At 33.7% G+C, this 19,431-nt stretch overlaps 1 protein-coding gene and 1 long non-coding RNA gene across 3 annotated transcripts in view; both read right to left on the bottom strand.

The window, feature by feature from the left end:
- Nucleotides 1-19,431, bottom strand: part of NKAIN2 (sodium/potassium transporting ATPase interacting 2) — an 878,265-nt gene that overhangs the window by 513,511 nt on the left and 345,323 nt on the right. The window lies entirely within an intron of this gene.
- Nucleotides 285-18,823, bottom strand: LOC118500318. Its single transcript, XR_004902882.1, has 3 exons — nt 18,506-18,823; nt 13,216-13,221; nt 285-327 (listed from the first exon to the last, which is right to left on the bottom strand). It is a non-coding gene; the product is annotated as an uncharacterized LOC118500318 (long non-coding RNA).

Below are 19,431 nucleotides of genomic sequence, written 5' to 3'. Positions count from 1 at the left end.
TAAGATTTCATTTGAAAGCATTAAAATATTTCAAAAGAGAATAACATTACTTTTTAAATAAAAACAGTGAGCAGAATTAGTTTGAAAAAAGTGTGCTTAAAACTAGCTGCAAATAATGGCAAAGTGATTAGTATGAATGGTTTAGGTAAATTATTGCAAATGCCACTAGAGAAGTTCAACAGTCTAAAAGTGTTTTGATTTTACATTTATTTTTAAAAGCAATGCATTTCCATGTTTATTTTTAACACCTTATTAAAAGTAGTCATATTCTTTTACTAATATGTTTGATATGATCTTCATCGTATTTTTTCATTACCATTTAGTCCCCTTTACCTCCTTTCCCCCAGCAATCACCACACTGTTGTCCACATCCATGAGTCCTTTTTCCTTATTGCTCAAGCTCTCCACCCCCTGACCTCCTCCCACAAGCTGTCATCCTGCTCTCTATCTATGAGTCTGTCCCCACACTTCTTCGAAAAGAATAAAATACCAAGGAATAAACCTAATCAAGGATGCAAAGGACCTATTCTCAGAAAATTATAAGACACTGAAGAAAGAAATTGAAGAAGACACAAATAAGTGGAAGCACATACTGTGTTCGTGGATAGGAAGAATCAGCATCATTAAATGTCCACACTACCCAAAGCAATCTGTGAGTTCAACATTATTCCTATCAAGACTCCAATGATGTATTTCACAGAACTAGAACAAATACCCCAAAATTTATATGGAAGCACAAATGACCCTGCATAGTAACAGCAATTCTGAGAAAGAAGAACAGTAGGAGGAAATCACACTATCTAATATCAAGTTATACTATAAGGCCATTGCAATCAAAACATCATGCTATTGGCATAATAACAGACACACAGATCAATGGAAAGGAATAGAGAGCTCAGAAATAAACCCACACCTTCATAGTCAATTAATATTTGACAGAGAAAGCAAGCACATACAATGCACTAAAGATAGTTTATTCGACAAATGGTGTTGGGAAAATTTGACAGGTATGTGCAGAAAAAGAAGATATTCATATTCTATGTTTATTCTTAAACTCTAATTCTTACAAAACCAGATTAAACTAACACAAAATATTCCATAATTTAAAAAGCCCAGTACGTCATCAGTTTGAAGCATGACTGACATGGTAGTTGAACCATGCTATTCATAGAAAAGTGAATATATCAGATTGATATTTGGAATCAGTGTACTGGACATTATTGAAGCAAAACACCCAACTTACTGATTTTTGTATATTTTCCATTAAAATATTTTGTCACTGTACAGACAAAAATCCAAAGTTGAGTTAGATTTTCTATCTAAATTCAAATTTTGAACGCCTTGCTGGTGAATCATCCTTTGGCAGCAGGTTATTATATAAACCAAGACCCCCAAGGAGCCTTCAGTCATGTGTGCAGAAGGCAAAGAAATCTTAGACATTTCCAAGATCACGGAGCATCATTCCACTAAAACTTTTAAAAGATTCATTTAAAATAAACTTTTATCTCACCCACTACCAAACTCAGTGTATAATAATAATATTAGAAAATATTAAGTGCTCTGAATTGTCAGTCATTTCCATTATCCTAGAACAGAACTCGGGAGGGTCAAGAAAACAGGAATTTGTTAGAAGAAATTGTAATGACTTCAAAGATGAAGTCTGTTTCAGTTCTGTAACATTTTTTGAATACTTACTATGCTCAAAGGTCTTTAAAACCTGTTTCCTATATATGAGGATATTATATCCTGTGAAAAACCAGGTAATTTTATTGGCAGTTGTTTAATGGGAAGAGTCAAGGAAAATACCATAAATATTAATCAGCCTCTAAAATTTCTATTGCTCCACTAATATTCACCAAGGCGTCACTGGTAAGCATATTCTAAATTATTTTCCCAATGTAGTAAAGGGAATAACATATGTTGGAATTTCCATTCAAATACAATTCTTCAGAAAGTCATAAAATATATGATAGAAATAAAGACATTTAATGAAATTTTGTATAGGATAAAAATATAGTATAGTATGACACAGACATGTATCTGGGATTGTTGTGATTTAATTACCTATTAACTAGAATATATAAACTCTTTCCATATATAACATTAATACATATATCAATAAGTCATTGGAAAATAATTGTTGAAATCTCAGAAAAAAATCACGGGCAAACCCATCAATATACTGTGGGGCAAAAGTAGGTTTATAATCTTTCATATGGAAAATAATACAATATTAATAAATAATAACATAAGGAAAAACTCTGTTTTGCATACTCACTACTGGAAGCCTACTTTTGCCCCACCCTTTATATAAAGACTATTTAAGTTCTCAACAATGCATTCTTTTGGCATGTAAATAAAAGCTTATATCCCATTGTTTAGATTTCACCATATCAGTAGGCATCATATGGATAACCTAAATTTTTATTAAAGAGCCCTGGCCAGTAGCTCATACAGGAAACAACCAATGAATGATAAGTGGAACAGTAGGTCAATCTCTCTCTCTCTCTCTCTCTCTCTCTCTCTTTCTCTCTCTCTCTTCCCCCCACCCACTCTCTCCCTCTTCTTTCCTCCCCCCCTTGCTCTCTGTCTAAAATCAATTACAAATAAATTTCTATTGGAGAATGTGGGGTATTTGTTTGATAATACAGTCAAATGCATTGACAACAAATACTGAACTACTAGCTGAGGTACATTAGGTGCTTAATACAAGCCAGAACCCATACAACTACTTTATAAAGTATGTACTATTAGTATTATAGTTTGATAGACCAAGAAATTGAGTCTGAGATGCTAAGTAAGCCACACAGTTTCACATAGCAAGCAGGCTAGTAACAGAGCAGGGATTTGAACCAAGTCCATTTTAGTGTATAACTTGAGCCCCTCCTCTTCGTCATGGTATACTCCACAGTTAATGCAGGAGCAGCTATCACAACAATAATTTTACAAAGATTCTTGTGGTATTTTAATTGTAAATTAATTACCGTATTTTTTGGACTATAAGACACACCCCCCCTCAAATTTGGGAGGAACAATAGTTGTTAATGCTGCTGTTGAGTTCTATTTACATTTACATCGGTGAAATATTATATTTTTTATGTTATTACATATTTTACTACATTTTTTGCTTCAAATTTTTTCCCTATTTCCCACCTCTAAAACCTAGGTGCATCTTATGGTCCAAAAAATACAAGTAAATTACCCCAAAGCAAGCATCCACAGCAAGTCTGCTGCCCATTTTCCAGTAAGTATGGAATTCTAATGCATTAACACAATCATTATATTTAATGTAATTACTATTTCATTATCTACAGCAAAATTGGGCAAGTAACGTAGATTATTTGTACTGTCTTCTGTATTATGTTGCTTACACTGTTGTCCTGGTAACAAGTAAACATTTATAGACTTTGATCAAAACAAAATAGAATTTCTTCTAATTTAGTGTAAAAGAGATACTCCTTTGATTGTTACCTTTCAAATAATGGCAAATTATGCAATTAAGAAAAATCAGTTTTTAAGTTTATTTACGGATTCATTCCTAAAATATTTGCTGAGTACAGTTATGTATCAAGCACTGTACAAGGCATGAAAAAGAAAACATAATAAATAAAACCCCCGACAAGGAAAGTACTCTTAAGAAAATAAATGGCCCAATGAAATGAGGGCTATAGTAAATATATAAAAATTATTTGACAACACCGAGAAGGATGTAACTAACTGCATATAGTGTAACTGCATGAAATTGTTTAGAAACATATATTTTATTTACTCGCTGAAGAGGTTACCAGTTTCCAAGGAACAAATCAAGTGTAGATTTTTTAAACCAAGTTTATCCTTAAAATTAAGAAGAGATTGAGATAAACAGGCCTTAATAGATTGCCTTAATAGGTTTATAATAAACTTCTTTATTGTTTCAAAGTGATATTTGCTTATTCATCTATTCAGAGAACATTTGTTGGACACTGGTGCGAAGCTGCACAAATTCACAGGTTCTGGGTTATGTGTATAATTTAATGTATTTGGTTTAACAAGAAATGTGTTCCCTGACCACATATATTTCACCAATTTATTAAGCAATAGTTTCAAATACTCACATTTTTCTTTATGGACAGAGAAGACGTGAGATGTTGATCCCATATTTTGTGACTAAAGGAAATATTATCACCAAATCATGTAGACAAAGATCAAATCTACTATTTTTAAGGCCAGAAACCAACCTGGCCAACTGACTATTTTTGGTCACTGGTCTAATCTTATTTTTATGGATCATATCTATTTCCCATCTTAACTTTTTCCCATTTTAAACTTTGCTGCTTTGAGATTATCTTTAAAATGGTATGTTAGAAAAAAGAAGTCATGAAAATTAGAAAAATATGCATTATGAGCAGAATAGAAATATAACCCTGGATTTTAAAACATAGGGGATATGGAACCATGTAAACAATATTTTTTTTGCTATGTGAATGATGATTCAAGTTCAGAAAAAGAATGATAATAATAAAACTAAAATGAAAGCCAGTATGATGCTCAACAGTGTTTATCTTTTTTCCATATATATTAGAAGCCAACAACACAACAGTCCTATACCTAGGCAGATCCTATTATATTGAATAATCTCTTACATTTGGCATTCTCAAGACTTGGTTTTTTCCAGTCTTGAAAGCTTTCTGATTAAAAAAAAAACTCTGTGTTTCTTAAGTAAGAAATTACTTTAAGCTTGTTTCATACTCTCAACTTTTATTTTATATATTTTGTTCTTTACCACAGTAAGATGAAAATTGACTGTATTAAAAAACAAAAAGAAAGAAACAAATATATAAAGAAACTACTAGCACAGCATATGGTTATCTCCTTGGGTATAGCCTTGTGCTTAACGACGAGGGGGCAATAAACAAAACTGCTCTTAATGACTACACTTAACACTCAGAGAGAGGAGTGCTTTTGCCAATTGTTGAAGTTGGGAAAGAACTGTGGGTTCTTCTGCACACACGTGTGTGTGTGCACACGTGTGTGTGTTTCCAAAAAGGATTCTAGACTATGACCAGTTATGACAGTGTACCCCAGGAAGATCAGGTTGAGGGAAGCAGTACGTGTTTTGTTTCAGTGCAAACATTTGTGTTCTTTATAGGATGCTTTTACATGCCTACTAAAGTATGTTACAGATAGCACTAAATTTGTTCTTTAAAAAAAAAGAAAAGTATGGGGTATTTAAGGAACTTTTTGTTAATCAGAGCAGATATTTAGATGACTTAGACAAATCTGCAGAGCAAACATAAACTCATTCAAGAGGGAGGACTGTTCTGATGAGACTCTCAGAGACTTCACCCTGTTATCTTCTGAATGACTTTCCCTCCTTACTTTCTATTATGAGATTCGTGCACCTGAGTTAAGATGTGTCATAAAGAATCCTCTTTAAATGTAAATATCTTTAGAACACTCACAAATGAAGCCAGTGGCCACTCACTGTAAAAAAAGAATATCAGCAACTTGGTTCGTAGGTTTATATATAGACTCTAAAATTGAGAGGCAGAGTTAATTTTGATGACTGGGTTAAAGGAAATGGAATGATTACCAAAAAAATCAAACTCTTGAGATAATTTTTAGAGAGAGAAACATGAAGTGAGTAGCTTGGGGTCCAAGCAGAATAAGGATTCTGAATTGCATGAGGTTGAGACAGAGGATATCTCACATAGGGGTGAGACAGAGAATTGTCAAAGCATTACATAAGAATGATGTAAACTTTTGGCAATGAGATGCCAGTTAAAGGACTTTCCTTCTTAGCAATAGACGGTGCAGAATAATCCAGAGTATCCTATAATTGATTTCCCACATTTTCATCACTTTTTAAAAAAGATTTTATTTATTTATTTTTAGAGAGAGGGGAAGGGAAGGAGAAAGAGAGGGAAAGAAACATCAATGTGTGTTTGCCTCTTGCAAGACCCCTACTGGGGACCTGACCTGTAACCCAGGCTTGGGTCCTGGCTGGGAATCAAACTGGCAACCCTTGTCTTCGCAGGCCCACACTCAATCCACTGAGCTACACCAGCCAGGTCTGCTTTCCAAATTTTAAAAGTAGCTACGATCATTGAACATATCCAGATAAACTATGAGTTCTTTAATAATATTGCCTGTATCTTCTTCAACTTCATAATTACCTTCATTTAGCATGGTATCTAGCCTCTGGTCTGTACTCAGTATATCCTTTGAGAAATATTCAAATACACTGACTAATAAAATGCAGTGTATAATTATAAAATGGTTACCTAGAATGTTTCTTTTTGTTTTGCTTTTGTTGATAATAAATCACTGCCATAAAATAATAATTTAATTCAAGCCCTACAATTTGATGTAGGTATATTTTTAGGCATGGAAGATAAATGCTGGATGTGCTTGATATGAGTATAAAACATTTCTTTCATATTATTTTGTACAGTTGTTTAGCAGGCTGTGTGTATTCTTGTACTGTTAGGCTGAGGAACTGCACTTTCCAAAGAAACACTCCACATCAGTTGCAATTGGTAAACATAGGGTGTAACTTGGACTTAAATGTAATGATTTCCAGAACATCCTTGTCCAAGAGAAATTTCATTTTTATACCTGGAACATGCTGGCAATCTAATCATAAACTATTTTAAAGTAACATTGAACAGTATATATCTATATCTATATCTATATCTATATATATCAGGAGATATATATATATATATATATATATATATATATATATATATCTCCTGATTAATAACTGCACCTCAACAGTTTTATCAGATCTCATTATTATTATACTTGTCCAATTTTGTATAGGCCACTTACAAGTCAAAATAAATGAATTAGGCCTGCTTTTAGGAACATGTATGTGTAACTAACATTGGTCATTATTGTCTACTTGTAATAATAATTATACTTAATGTGCTATACAAAGAAACAAAAATCTGTTGGGTCCTACGGTCTCAAGTAGAAAATGCTCCCCCCCACCCCATATTTCTTGCCAGTTGTGCCTTTAAAGTGAGTCATTAAAAGTATCCACCTGATTTAAAATCTAAAGTTTAAATCAGGGAAACATCCCTGGTCCACATACGTAAGTGGTTTGTCTCTAGATGTTACTGACTACCATTCATTCATTTGTTGCCCTGTGTGCTGACGCCACTCTCTTACCTTTGGAGTAAGGGAGAAGAAAGACATTAAGAAGGAAATTTCAGATGTATCCATTATCCCTTATTTTTTTTAAATAAAGCTACCTGAAGCAAATATGTCAAAATATTACCATAAATCTGAGTGGTGAGTTTCTGATAAGGTTATGTTATTTGGGAGGAATTTTCTGTGTTCTAAAAATATTTCACATTAAAAAATTGAAGTATCCAATTTGGATTGAGTTAGATTGCATTAGGTTAACCCATAAAAGAATGGAAATAATTGACCATTCTTGACATACAAAAATGTGTAAGGTAAAATCAGAGATTTTGCTATATTTCAACAAATTTTGAAGATAAATATGATTTAATAAAGTGGTATTTTACTTTTAAATTATTAGATGCAATTTATTTTAAATCCATTTTTTAAATTTTTATTTTATTATTTTAAAATATTTTTTAAAGATTTTATTTATTTATTTTCAGAGAGAGGGGAAAGGAGGGAGAAAGAGAAGGACAGAAACATCAATGTGTGGCTGCTTCTCACGTGCCCTCCACTGGGGACCCAGCCTGCAACCCAGGCATGTGCCTTGACTGGTAATTGAACTGGTGACCCTTTGATTCACAGGCTGGCACTCAATCACTGAGCCACACCAGCCAGGGCTAAGATGTCATTTTTAAAGTACAAAGTTTAGCATATATTTATAAAATCAATTTTCTTAACTATATATTTTAAATTATTTAGGGATTTGTTTATTTCATTTTTATTTGTCAACTTGATCTTTCAAAATCTGAGCATGGAGCATTTAACTCTGCCTACCATTATGTTTCTGAAATTTTCTATCCAAGTTTTAAAATATATATTGCAATTTATATTATTCAGTATATAAACATTCATTATGTTTCTCCAGTGTAGACAGTTACTTTGTTAATACAAAATACCCTATTAGTTACATTTAACACTATTGTTCTTGAATTCTGTTATCTGATATTAATATGCCCACTGTTTATTTTGTGTTTGTTCTTTCCTACTATACATATGCCATCACAAAAGTTCAACATTTATTTGTCACTTTGTGTCATAATAAATAACATTTATTTTTGGCCCATCCTATAAATATTTGACTTTAACTAATCATCAGAGAAATGCAAATTAAAACCACAATAAGATTCTATCTCACATCTGTCTGAATGGCTATCATCAATAAATCAACACACAAGTACTGGTGAGGATGTGGAGAAAGGGGAACCTTTCTGCACAATTGCTGGGAATGCAGATTGGTGCAGCCACTGTAGAAAGCAGTATGAAAAATGAAAACTGGATATGCCTTTTGACTCAGTGACCCCACTTCTGGGAATATATCTGAAGGAACCCAAAACACTAATTCTAAAGAACATAATCACCCTTATGTTCAACACAGTGTTATTTACAATCATCAAGGAAGAAGCCCAAGTGCCCATTAGTAGATGAGTGGACAGAGCAACTATGCGACATTTACACAACGGAACGGTACTTGACTGTAAAAAAGAAGAAAGTTTTACGTTTTGCAGTATGGATGGAACTGGAGAACATTATGCTAAGTGAAATAAGCCAGGCAGAGAAAGACAAATACCATATGGTTTCATTCATATGTGAACAAATCCAATGAACAAATTGAACTAACAAGCAAAATAGAGACAGACTCATTGATAGCAGTATAACAGATAAGTGGGGGTGGGTAGGGTGTGGAGGGATTGATCCAAAAGGAAAAGGTACTCATGGACATAGACAGCCATGTGGAGAATGCTGGGGGGTAGGGGTGTATAAGGGTACCAAGTGGTAAATAAAAAATTTAATAAAATATTAAATATTTAAAAATTTAATCAGATATGTCTATTCAACTTACCTTGTTTTCTTCTTTTTTTGTTTCTTAATAGTAGCTGTGTAATTGGGCAATTATAAATATTAAATAAGCTGATATTTACTGTAAATAGGGTTTACTTAATGAATGATAATAATTTATTCTTCTTTCCTGTCCTGTCCTATCTATTTTCTATTTTGTTCTTTGATAAGCTTAGAAGAACAATTTTATGGATTCTATTAAAACTAACTTTTATTTTAAAGATCTATTTGCTTTTATGTCAGGACAAATTACCAATATGGAAAAACTAAGGGTAATTAAAACTTAATAGTATTTTTTCATATGCTTTACCAAAATAATTTCTCCAACGTACTATGCCATAATATGAAGGTATTTCCATGTATCTGTCTTTTTCCCTAATTTTTGCCTATACTAATTTTCTATGATTTGCTACAGTGAACTTTTACAACATGCAGAATGTGTCTTACTTTAGAACTTGTGTTTTAGTCTAATGCTTTCATTTGTCTTGAGACAAATATAAATAATGTGTGCATCAGCAACTGATTTTTCTTTAATCAGACACAAGATTGTTGAAGTCTGTATTTCCAGTGTAATAACAGCAGCGGGATAAGGATGCCAGGCCAAAAAGTGAAATGCGTGGTTTGCACTGAATTTATCTTTGTACTGGAATGAATGCTGTAATCTTATGCACACCACAAACCAGTATTGATCTCCTGTTGAATGCTTGTTTGTGAGTTTATGATTAACTCAGAAGTGAGGCAATTGTTCTGCAAAATCATTTAGCAGTTTTACGCATCTATTAAATGTTCTTATTACTGTCTTAAAAATGGGCTCAATTTATTACTTTCTGGACATCTCATTCTTCATGGCACTCAAAGCTACTAAACTGGTACTTCAAAAAAATGTTTAATGTTGTGAACAGTTATAATTTGCCAAGATTCGAAACTCTCCTCTCTCTATGACCTTTCCAGAAGACACTTGCCCAACTGCTGTTAGCAGGCATAATTTAGATGTGTTCTGTGATAGGAAATTCCCAGGTGTATTGGTAGAACCAAACCACACCTTCAACCCCTCCACATTACCCCTGCATTCTAATGTCCTTTCTATGTGCGCATACGTATTTACATTTATCTACCAGGGTTGAGATGCACAGGGTTTGCTTTAAAATTTTCTGAAGTAAAATGAGAAAATGAGAATTCCTTGATTCAAATAACTCACTTGGGAGTTAGTCCCTAAAGAACACAACCACAGGGGGGCATTTTGGAGCCCCTGGTAGTTTTTTCAATTTGCCCCATGAAATTGTGCAAAAACAGTTTTAACATGGGTCTCCCAATTAGACGAGCCTACTATGGCAATGCATGTTTTTTCCCTCCTTTGATATCCCCTACTGTGAAATCAGACATTGGATATCTGTGATAGTCTCATAGATACAAGGACCAGGATAACAAATATTGCTCCAGTTGCATCTGACCCCCTCAACAGAGCAGAGTACCAATCTATACAATACTCATGATAATACAAATACCCATATTCTGTAGGGGAAATGTTTTAATGACTCTTAAGGTACCAAACAGACAAGTGGGACTGGAAGGGAACTTTTAAGTCAAACCTAAAATGTTTCTCATATGTTGTTTTTAACATTTACAGAGACATGACACATCACATGACAGAGCTATAAGACAAGGCTCATGCAGAACTTGAACCAACAAATACATCACATGCCTACAATGATGTTTTAAATTAGAGATTACGCAGTAGTATTATCACTTCAGGCCTCTTGCAGATGCTTAAATCACCACCAACTGTTATTACTTTCCATGTCTTTATCTAAAAATAATATTCAAAAAGACTACAAGAATACTATGTGTAACCAGTTCGTAAGTTTCTAATTGAGCTCTCCTGATTCTTGCTAGGCCTGAAAATATTTCTCAATCATTAAAAAAGTGCTATTATCTGCAAAGCACCTATTGTGTACAAGAAGACTTTGGCAGGCCTTTTAGGAATAAGGTGTACAACTCTACAATTTTTTGCAGGGTACCATATTTAGTACCATTCCTTAGAATGACAACATGATTAAGAGATGTTAAATGCTTAAGTTTTCACTGACAATAAATGGCAGAATCAGGATTCTAATTCAGGCCTGTCCAAGCCAGTACAAGATTTTTCACCCAAAGTTTGCTTTAAGTCCATTTTCCACAAGTGTGTGTTCTATGTTAGTCGACAGTTTAACAGGCTAATGGTTGCGTGCTCCTTTATTCATTCATCCAACAATACTGCACACACTCAAGATGCTGGTCTGTCTACTAGGTCCAGTGCATCCAAAAGAGAATTGGACCTGGTCCCTGACCTCTAAGGATGTAGTCCAGATGCTGTGGGAACTTATAACTTAGCAGGTCTTATAAAGAAGGAAAGTTTTGCAGAGGAGTTGATATGTCAAGAAGCTCATAGAATAAAGTAATACATTGATGGGTGCAATTGGCTTAAAGGATTAATATGTATTTTGGTAAATACCACAGTCTTCTTTTTAGGGACATTCCAGAGCCTTGTGTGTCAAAATGATTACACTGTAAGTAAAAGGTCATGTTTTCTTCAGTCATACCACTGCCATTCTGTCAGGAGTAAAAATAGCCTTGACTATTTTTTGCAGATAGTATAAGAATTATAGCTAACCTATTTGTTGATAAAATACAACCAAATGTTTTCATGCTTTGAAAATCTTAAATGTTAATGAAAATTTGTTCCAGAAAAAGTATCAAAGAAAATCGGTATACAGAAAATAAATAACACATTATTCTGTAGAAGGAAGTGATTCTTCTTTCACTTTTATAAGGATAAGGCGATACTTTTAGTTCCAAATTGAGAATATTTTCATGAAAAGAAATCATTTAGGAATATATGCAGACCACTTAGCTTCCATTAAATGATTGTTCCTTTATCTTTCCCACTTTTTCTTATCACATGCTTAAAAGAAAGTGAGAATAATATTATATCTCTATGTATGACCATAGGAGTAAAGTGGTATCCTTCCAACTTTTTCAAGATTTTAATTATGAGGCTAATTATGTTGGTGTAATGTGCAAAATATTGTGATGTTTCATTTTTAATTATTTAGTAATATTGGCAGAGTAGGACACAAGTTACAGGCGTGCATACACTCTCATTCACTAGCAATCTGTTGCCAAACATTACTGAATTTTAAAATTATATTTAATGACAATAGGTAATTAATTTTCCTTACTTCTCCTTCTGCTAAAATTCCTAGAGGTTAGAATCATTGGAGCTGACTTGAATTTTAAAACTAATCTATGTCTTCAATTGTTTAACAACAATTTGTTGTTCTTCATTTTACCAAAGAGGTAACTAATGGTTCACTATATTTAAAATGAAAAAAAAAATACCTAGTTTTTTAAGGTAAACTCGATTTGATTGATCATTTGGTTCAGATATTTTTCAGTGTTGAAAATTAACAGAATGATTAATGCAGATTTATTTTAATTATGTTTCCATGTATGTTGAAAGCAATAATTTATCTGCTCCCCCAAGTAATTAAGCCTTAGGGTAAATAAGATACCAAAAGAAAAAGATCCAGTTACAAATGTTTTAGTACGTATAGGAAAATACTGTTTTATTTTGTTTCATGCTTATAGTTTTATTATGTAGGTGTACAAATTAGATACGGAAGTACAGTTTAGTCTATGTTTTATTAAAAAATTCCTTTAACTTTACGAAGTACAAACTGAAGCAAGAGCCATTGCTGACAGCCAACTTTGACCCTGTGCTGTGATCTTCTTGGCAACATAATTTGCACCCTGTAGAAATGAAGATGACTTTTTCCTATGACAAGACAGTGTTCAACACTGGTTAATTAGCACACAGATGGCAGGGAGGCTGCCCATTTTACCCCCTACTATACAAACCGCACATTTATATGCAGCACATATTGCAAAGAGGAATATTTGCACAAGTCAGATGGCAATAATCAGGTCCTCACTTTTGAAAGTTAGAATACAAAAGAAGGTAATGATTATGAACTTGAAAGTACAGTGCACTCAAATAATTGGACAAGCTTCATTGAGAAAACATGAGGCGCAATTTATTGTGCTATTCTAAATTAATCCTTAATTCTGGGAAAAGGAAATATAGATGTGAAATGTATCTAATATACTTATGAATTGGCTGTCGATGTACATATAGCATGGTTTAAAGGACAAGCTGAAAACTACCACATACTCTTGTTTTAGAAATGCATGATGAAGGTTTGTTTTGAACAGAAATACCTGATGACAATGAACTCACAGACTTCAAACCAGGAGGTTGCACTGTGGAGGACACCGAACGAAACAGAGCTGGCATCCCTAGCCTGGAGCAGTGCATTCCCTGTCCCCTACTCCACACCTGAGGTACACAGGTTTTAAATACTTATGTTCTTATAAAATATATTCCTGAGCTTAAGGAAATGACTGTAGGTATGGGTTCAGAAGCTTTAGCTATTGGTTGCCTTAGGCAAGTTAAATAAGGAGGGAAAGTATTCGTGAACAATTATTTTTTAACCCATCAGATTGAACTGTCATTTGGATGTGGATAATCAAAACCTAGCAGATATTACACAAAATATGTAACATTTAAATCCTGATTATTTGTGAATGGGGTATCTTCTTTATTTTTTTAACTGACTTTCCTCCTGTCTTCTATTTCTTTTTAAATTTTAAAAATCACTTAAAAGAGAGTATCAGAGTGTTAAAATAATATTTACATGCTACAAAAATCAGTATTTCAAGACTATATTTCTCCTTGAAGACATATTTGTTTCATTTATCCAAGTTTAGATTGAATTGTCACTAGTTTTATTGTATATGTTTTTGAGCACTATGCTAAAATACGTCTCAGCAATTAAACTTAAAAGAACTATTACTTTACTATATTCAAAGCACCACATCAATTTTCAGATTGTTTCTTTTCTAGTTGCCTCATTTAAAATGGTACAGCGGCATTCCATATTATAAAATTTTATAAAATGTGATCTTTAAAAAATTAAGAAAATTAGTTTCTTTGGTAGTAATGCATATGAATACCTTTTCCATTACAGTTATTTTTTCACTCTGATAATACCTGGCCAACCCTCCTGTAGGTTTTCCAGGACTGCTGTTGGGACTGACTATATTTTCACGCTTCCCTGGCACTGACACTTTTCACTTTGAAGATGTCAAATGAGAAAAGGAAACATCACATAATTTAAAAGTGAGAATGAATGCGAGCCCTGAGCACTGGCCATCCTTGAAGCAGAAAACTCAGTGTGCATTCCCGGCCAGAAATCTACTGCAGGGGCAAGGGTGTGGGGCCACAGCAGCTCTTACGGTTACCTTTCATAATTCTTTAAAAGATCACACCATACCAGTGCATTTGGAAGGAAAGTTAGTATTAATGGGATGGATATTTATTTCCTTCCTTCCTTTCTTATTCTTTTTCTTTTCTTCAGTTCACAATGATTATATTCAGCCACTTTTTAGGAGCAGTATTATCATTGCTACTATTTGTGCAAAATATAATCCTGTCACCTAACTAAAAATTTTAGTAGGCAGCTTTGAAAAGTAAATCCAACAGCAGCATGTTGATGGAACAAATTGCGGGGCACCTCACTTTGTTATTGTAAGAGAATGTTGCTTAGAATGTATTTGTAAGATTTAAAACTCATTCGCATGCTCCCTTCAGTGGCATTTCCCCGGGCAGGCAAGTGCCGGAAGAGAGACACCTAGGTGGGCAGGTGTCTGGAGGAACTGGGCAGCTGTTGGGTGTAAGGCGACCTGCCTTGCCATTCTCTAGACTCTTCTCTTGTGCAAAGCAAAAAGCCTTAGGCATAGGGGAGAGACAGCAAACATGCACTGCAGCTGAGGAAAGGGTAGGAAAAAAAGCCTGAGTTCATGGAAAGGGCAGAAAGTCATCTTGGATCTACGGTCTTATACTGACTCAAATCTCAATGCTCTATCATTAGGGGAGAAACAGAAAGTTCCATGCAAGGTCAAGGACAACAACAGATAGAAGGCAGAGAGTCTGACTGCCAATCAGAGGAGTAGCAAGCATGCTTTGAGTTCCCCACCCAGAAGCCAGGATGCAAGGCTTACCCCAAAATGTGGCTGGACCAGGATAATACAGAACCTCCTATTTCCCCAACATGGGCCTGTCATGTGATACCAAGCAACAGCAGGCTACTATTGGAGAAGTGCAAGAATATTAACAGATTCTCTCCAGCCCCTGGTGGTACAGACCTGCAGGGATGGTAACAAGTTGAAGGTGGAGGATTAGTACTGAGAAAAATCCTCTATCATCTCAGTTTAAGCACAACCTAAAGGTAATCCATCTCCAGAGGAACTTCCAACCTGTAGTGTACCACTACACTACACCAACTCATTGAGAAAAGAGCAATGTCAAAACAAAAACCTCACCAACTCCTGACCAGAGGGACTGAATCCCCTACACCAGTGGCTTGATAGATATTGAAACCTGCCCATTCGCAGATGTAAGTACCATACACATACTCACTGTTGAGTTTCTACAGCCATACAATGGACTGTGAGCAAGAATAACAAGGAAGTACAGATAAATGTTGCTATATGGTAGTGCAGTATATCTCAAAAGCACTGCACTAAGTGAAAAAGCCAGGCACGACAGACTACATATGTCACTCTGGAAAAGGATAACCCACTAATCAGTGGTTTTCTGGTTTGGTAAAGAGGGAGGAAGGGTAGTGATTTACGAAGGGGTATGAAGCAAGTTTTTAGGGTGATGGTAATATTATTTGACTGTGGTGGTATTTACATGAATGTATGCATTGTCCAATTTCATAGAATAGTACACTGTAAAGGGTGAATTTTATTTATGAAAATAACCTCAATAAATTTGACTGTAAAATGAGCATTAAGATGTGGTACACACAAAGCTATAAAAAGAGGTAAGAAAGAGAAAGGGCAGCAAAAGAACTAAGAGAAAAGGAAAGAAGATAAAGAGGAGCTATACCAATTTTAGACAAAACATATTTAGTAAAAAATAACTTATTTTAAAATAAATGCTGGTAGTAGCATGTGAATATGAAAAGGCAACTAATTTTCAAATATTTTCTATGTTTTTAACAAACACATTGCTAAAGACTGTCTTAAAGAATATTGACTAGGATATACAGTCACTAAATATTTTTCTTTCTCACATTTTAGATAGCACCTTTCTTAATGCTTTCATTTGCTTAAATAGAAAATTATCAAATATTTTTCTTGGACATGCTTAAGTCTCATGGCAATCAGTTCAGGACAAGGGGAGGAAGGTCTACAAATTTTAGCCCAGTTATTTAGTGTAAGGATCAAAACTTATTGATAAATAAAGCTTTTAAAAAATAAACGAAAAAATCACCATGATAGTATATCTTTTTTTTTACAGACTCAGTTCGATCATCAACACTATAGAGACTTCAATGAAGTTTGCAAAAATAATTAACATCAAAATGCATGCCTTTGAATGCTTTGTGAAGTTGCATAGTAAAAACATAGTAAAGCGTTTATGTAAAATTGAATGGGTGATAACGTTATTGCAAAGCAAATAATAAAAGTGTGTCTGTCTGGAATGCAAAGGTTGGGTACATAAACACAAAAGGTGAATCCTGTTTCAGAACTAATAGGAAGTAAAACAGGAAAGCTGAAGGCTGAAGTTCAGACTCAGGAATAAAACCAAGTCTATTTAAATGATGAGTATATCATGTGTTACATGAGTTACACTGGCAAGTTTTAAAATCTCTTAAAGCATCAGTTTCTCCATCTAAAAAATGGTCAATAGAACAGTACTTTTCTTGTGTAGAGAGTTGTTATGATGTGTGTGACACCTGGAAAACATCCAGTATATGCTAATTGTTCCTATTGCTGTGTTATTTATGACAACATTTTCTAACATATAGATGACAGACACTCAAATGTTGTATTTCAAGTTACACTTACTTGGATAACTATTGATTTGTTCTTTGCTTGTCTCAAAGAGTAACTGATAAATGAGAAACAGCTAGTATTTCAAAAATACATTTGAAAGTAACAAGAATCCAAGATTCTTAAGATTGGAATCTTAAATTGGGAATGAAGTTTAATAACCAGTGTGTTAGAAGGCAGCAGCATTTCTTAAATTCATAATAATTTTTAGTGACAGATATGTATATATTTTTATTAAAGACTGACCAAATTATGATATAAATTTAAAGGGAAACTACATATTGGAGAAAATTGGGTTAATATTTATGTTTCTCAAGCAAATTAGAAGACAAGAGAGTGAGAATAGAGGCAGCATTTTGATAGGATCAAGAAATGAGGCTGAGAGGGAAAGAAAGGGCGATAGATACAAAACATGCACACACCGACATTAACAGTGCAAAGTTACTAATTTACTCAACTCAGGAGCTCATACATCCATCGCCATTATTTTGTTTGATATCATGAAAAAAATAATCTTTCCATTGAGAAATTATGATGAAAATAAAATAGAAGCTGCAAAGCAAAAAGACCTTACTTGGCCCAAGTCTCACCCAATTCGTAATTCTGCTGTCTTTGAAAAATCACTCAAGTCTTTGGGACTGGGTTTGCTCACATGCAAATCAGAGGTCTTCAGGATTCCTTTGAAAAATATGTATTACACATGGAAGTCAAATGCTCAGCATGTAAGTGCTGGCATATATATTTTTTGAGAGACAGAATAGGAGGGGTCAACACTGATTTCTTTTCTCATTGTAAAGAGATTCAAATTTGTATCCATTTCATTGGGTTAACAACTTACATTAACTCCTTGAAACTAGTTATGTTTAAATGTGACAAATTAATGCTTAGAATGCATATATTCTAAAGAATATGATCTAGTTTTAATGATGTCTTGCGAAACTGAACACAGTTTAAATGGTCAGTATAGAAAAGGGACATTTTATTTGCAGAGGCTGATTTACCTTTAAAAATATTTTTAAACTTTTTTTTATTGTTGTTCAAGTACAGTTGTCCTCATTTTCCTCCCACCTCTCCCCCTAACTCCAGCCATTCACATAAAAATGTTTTTAAATAAAGTAAAAAGACTATTCAAGGGATTATAAAATATAGCAAGGATTTATTGCTTAGCATTAATTATAAAGTAATTTATAAATATTTAACAATATTTGATAATAGAACATAAATAATAAAAATTTATCACATCTTTTTGTATTATACTTAGAGGTTTAAAATGAAAACATACAATAATATTAATAGATAAATACCTTGGAACTTTTACTTCTAATTTCTATAGGCTTGTGTGTAGTGTAGCCTTTAACATATTCTTTTGGATGTTTTACCAACATCTCAAACTGCATATGTATAATATGAAATCCAAATATTCCTGCTTCTTATTCTCCAGTGTGCCCTATTCTAGTAAATGGCATGAGAGCTTACTGAAATTTGAAAGTCATTATTTTTCAAATATATAACCTTTATTATATTTTTCCACTACCATTTACTCCCCTTATACCCTGTCTTCCCCCAGCAATTACCACCCTGTTATCCATGTCTATGAGTCCTTTTCTTTTTTTCCTTTAACTCCTCTTTTTCCCTCCATTGGATGTGGTAAAATGAAAGCCTATTAGCTATAGCCTTTACATGGGTCTCAACAGTGCGCAGAAATATAAAGACATCAGATAACATGATGTTATGGAAGTCTCAATCAATGCTTAAGTTATTCTGATGTTGAATACAGAAAACATAAAAGGAAATATGAATAAATATTGATTGACCCCAAAGAAGGCAGGAGGGGAACACAGAATAAAAAAACAGAGGACATGTATAAAAATCAAATAGTAAGAAGATTTATATAGTAAGATTTAAATCCAAACATAACAGTTAAATGCTCACTCTAACTAAAAGCAACACTCTAACTAAAAACAAATATTGTGAGATTAGACAAAAGATCAGATAAAAAGAACATAAAACTATATGCTGTCAATAAGAAATGCCCATTAAATACTAAGAAATGGATACACTGAAAGGAAAATAAAGAAAAAATATATGTAGTATACAAAATAGTAAGCATAACAAAATGGTATGAATACCTTACTATTGAAGTAAAATCAAGATAAGAAGTATTATGAAAATTTAAGGAATAATGTGGAAGTGTCAATTAAACAAGAAGGCATAAATAATCCTAAATGTGTATATACTTAATAATAGAACTTCAAAATTCATTAAGCAAAAACTGGTTAATGAAAGAAATAGAGAAAATCACAGTTACTGTTGGAGAGAACAAAATTCCTCTCTCAGCATTTGATAAATCACATAGACAAAATATCAGAAAGCATCCCTGGCTGGTGTAGCTCAGTGGACTGAGGGCTGGCATGTAAACCAAAGGGTCCCTGGTTCAATCCCCAGCCAGGGCACATGCCTGGGTTGCAGGCCAGGTAT

This window comes from Phyllostomus discolor, chromosome 4 (assembly GCF_004126475.2).
Source record: "Phyllostomus discolor isolate MPI-MPIP mPhyDis1 chromosome 4, mPhyDis1.pri.v3, whole genome shotgun sequence".
Lineage (NCBI taxonomy): Eukaryota > Metazoa > Chordata > Mammalia > Chiroptera > Phyllostomidae > Phyllostomus > Phyllostomus discolor.
This window is presented reverse-complemented; position numbering and strand designations above follow the sequence as displayed.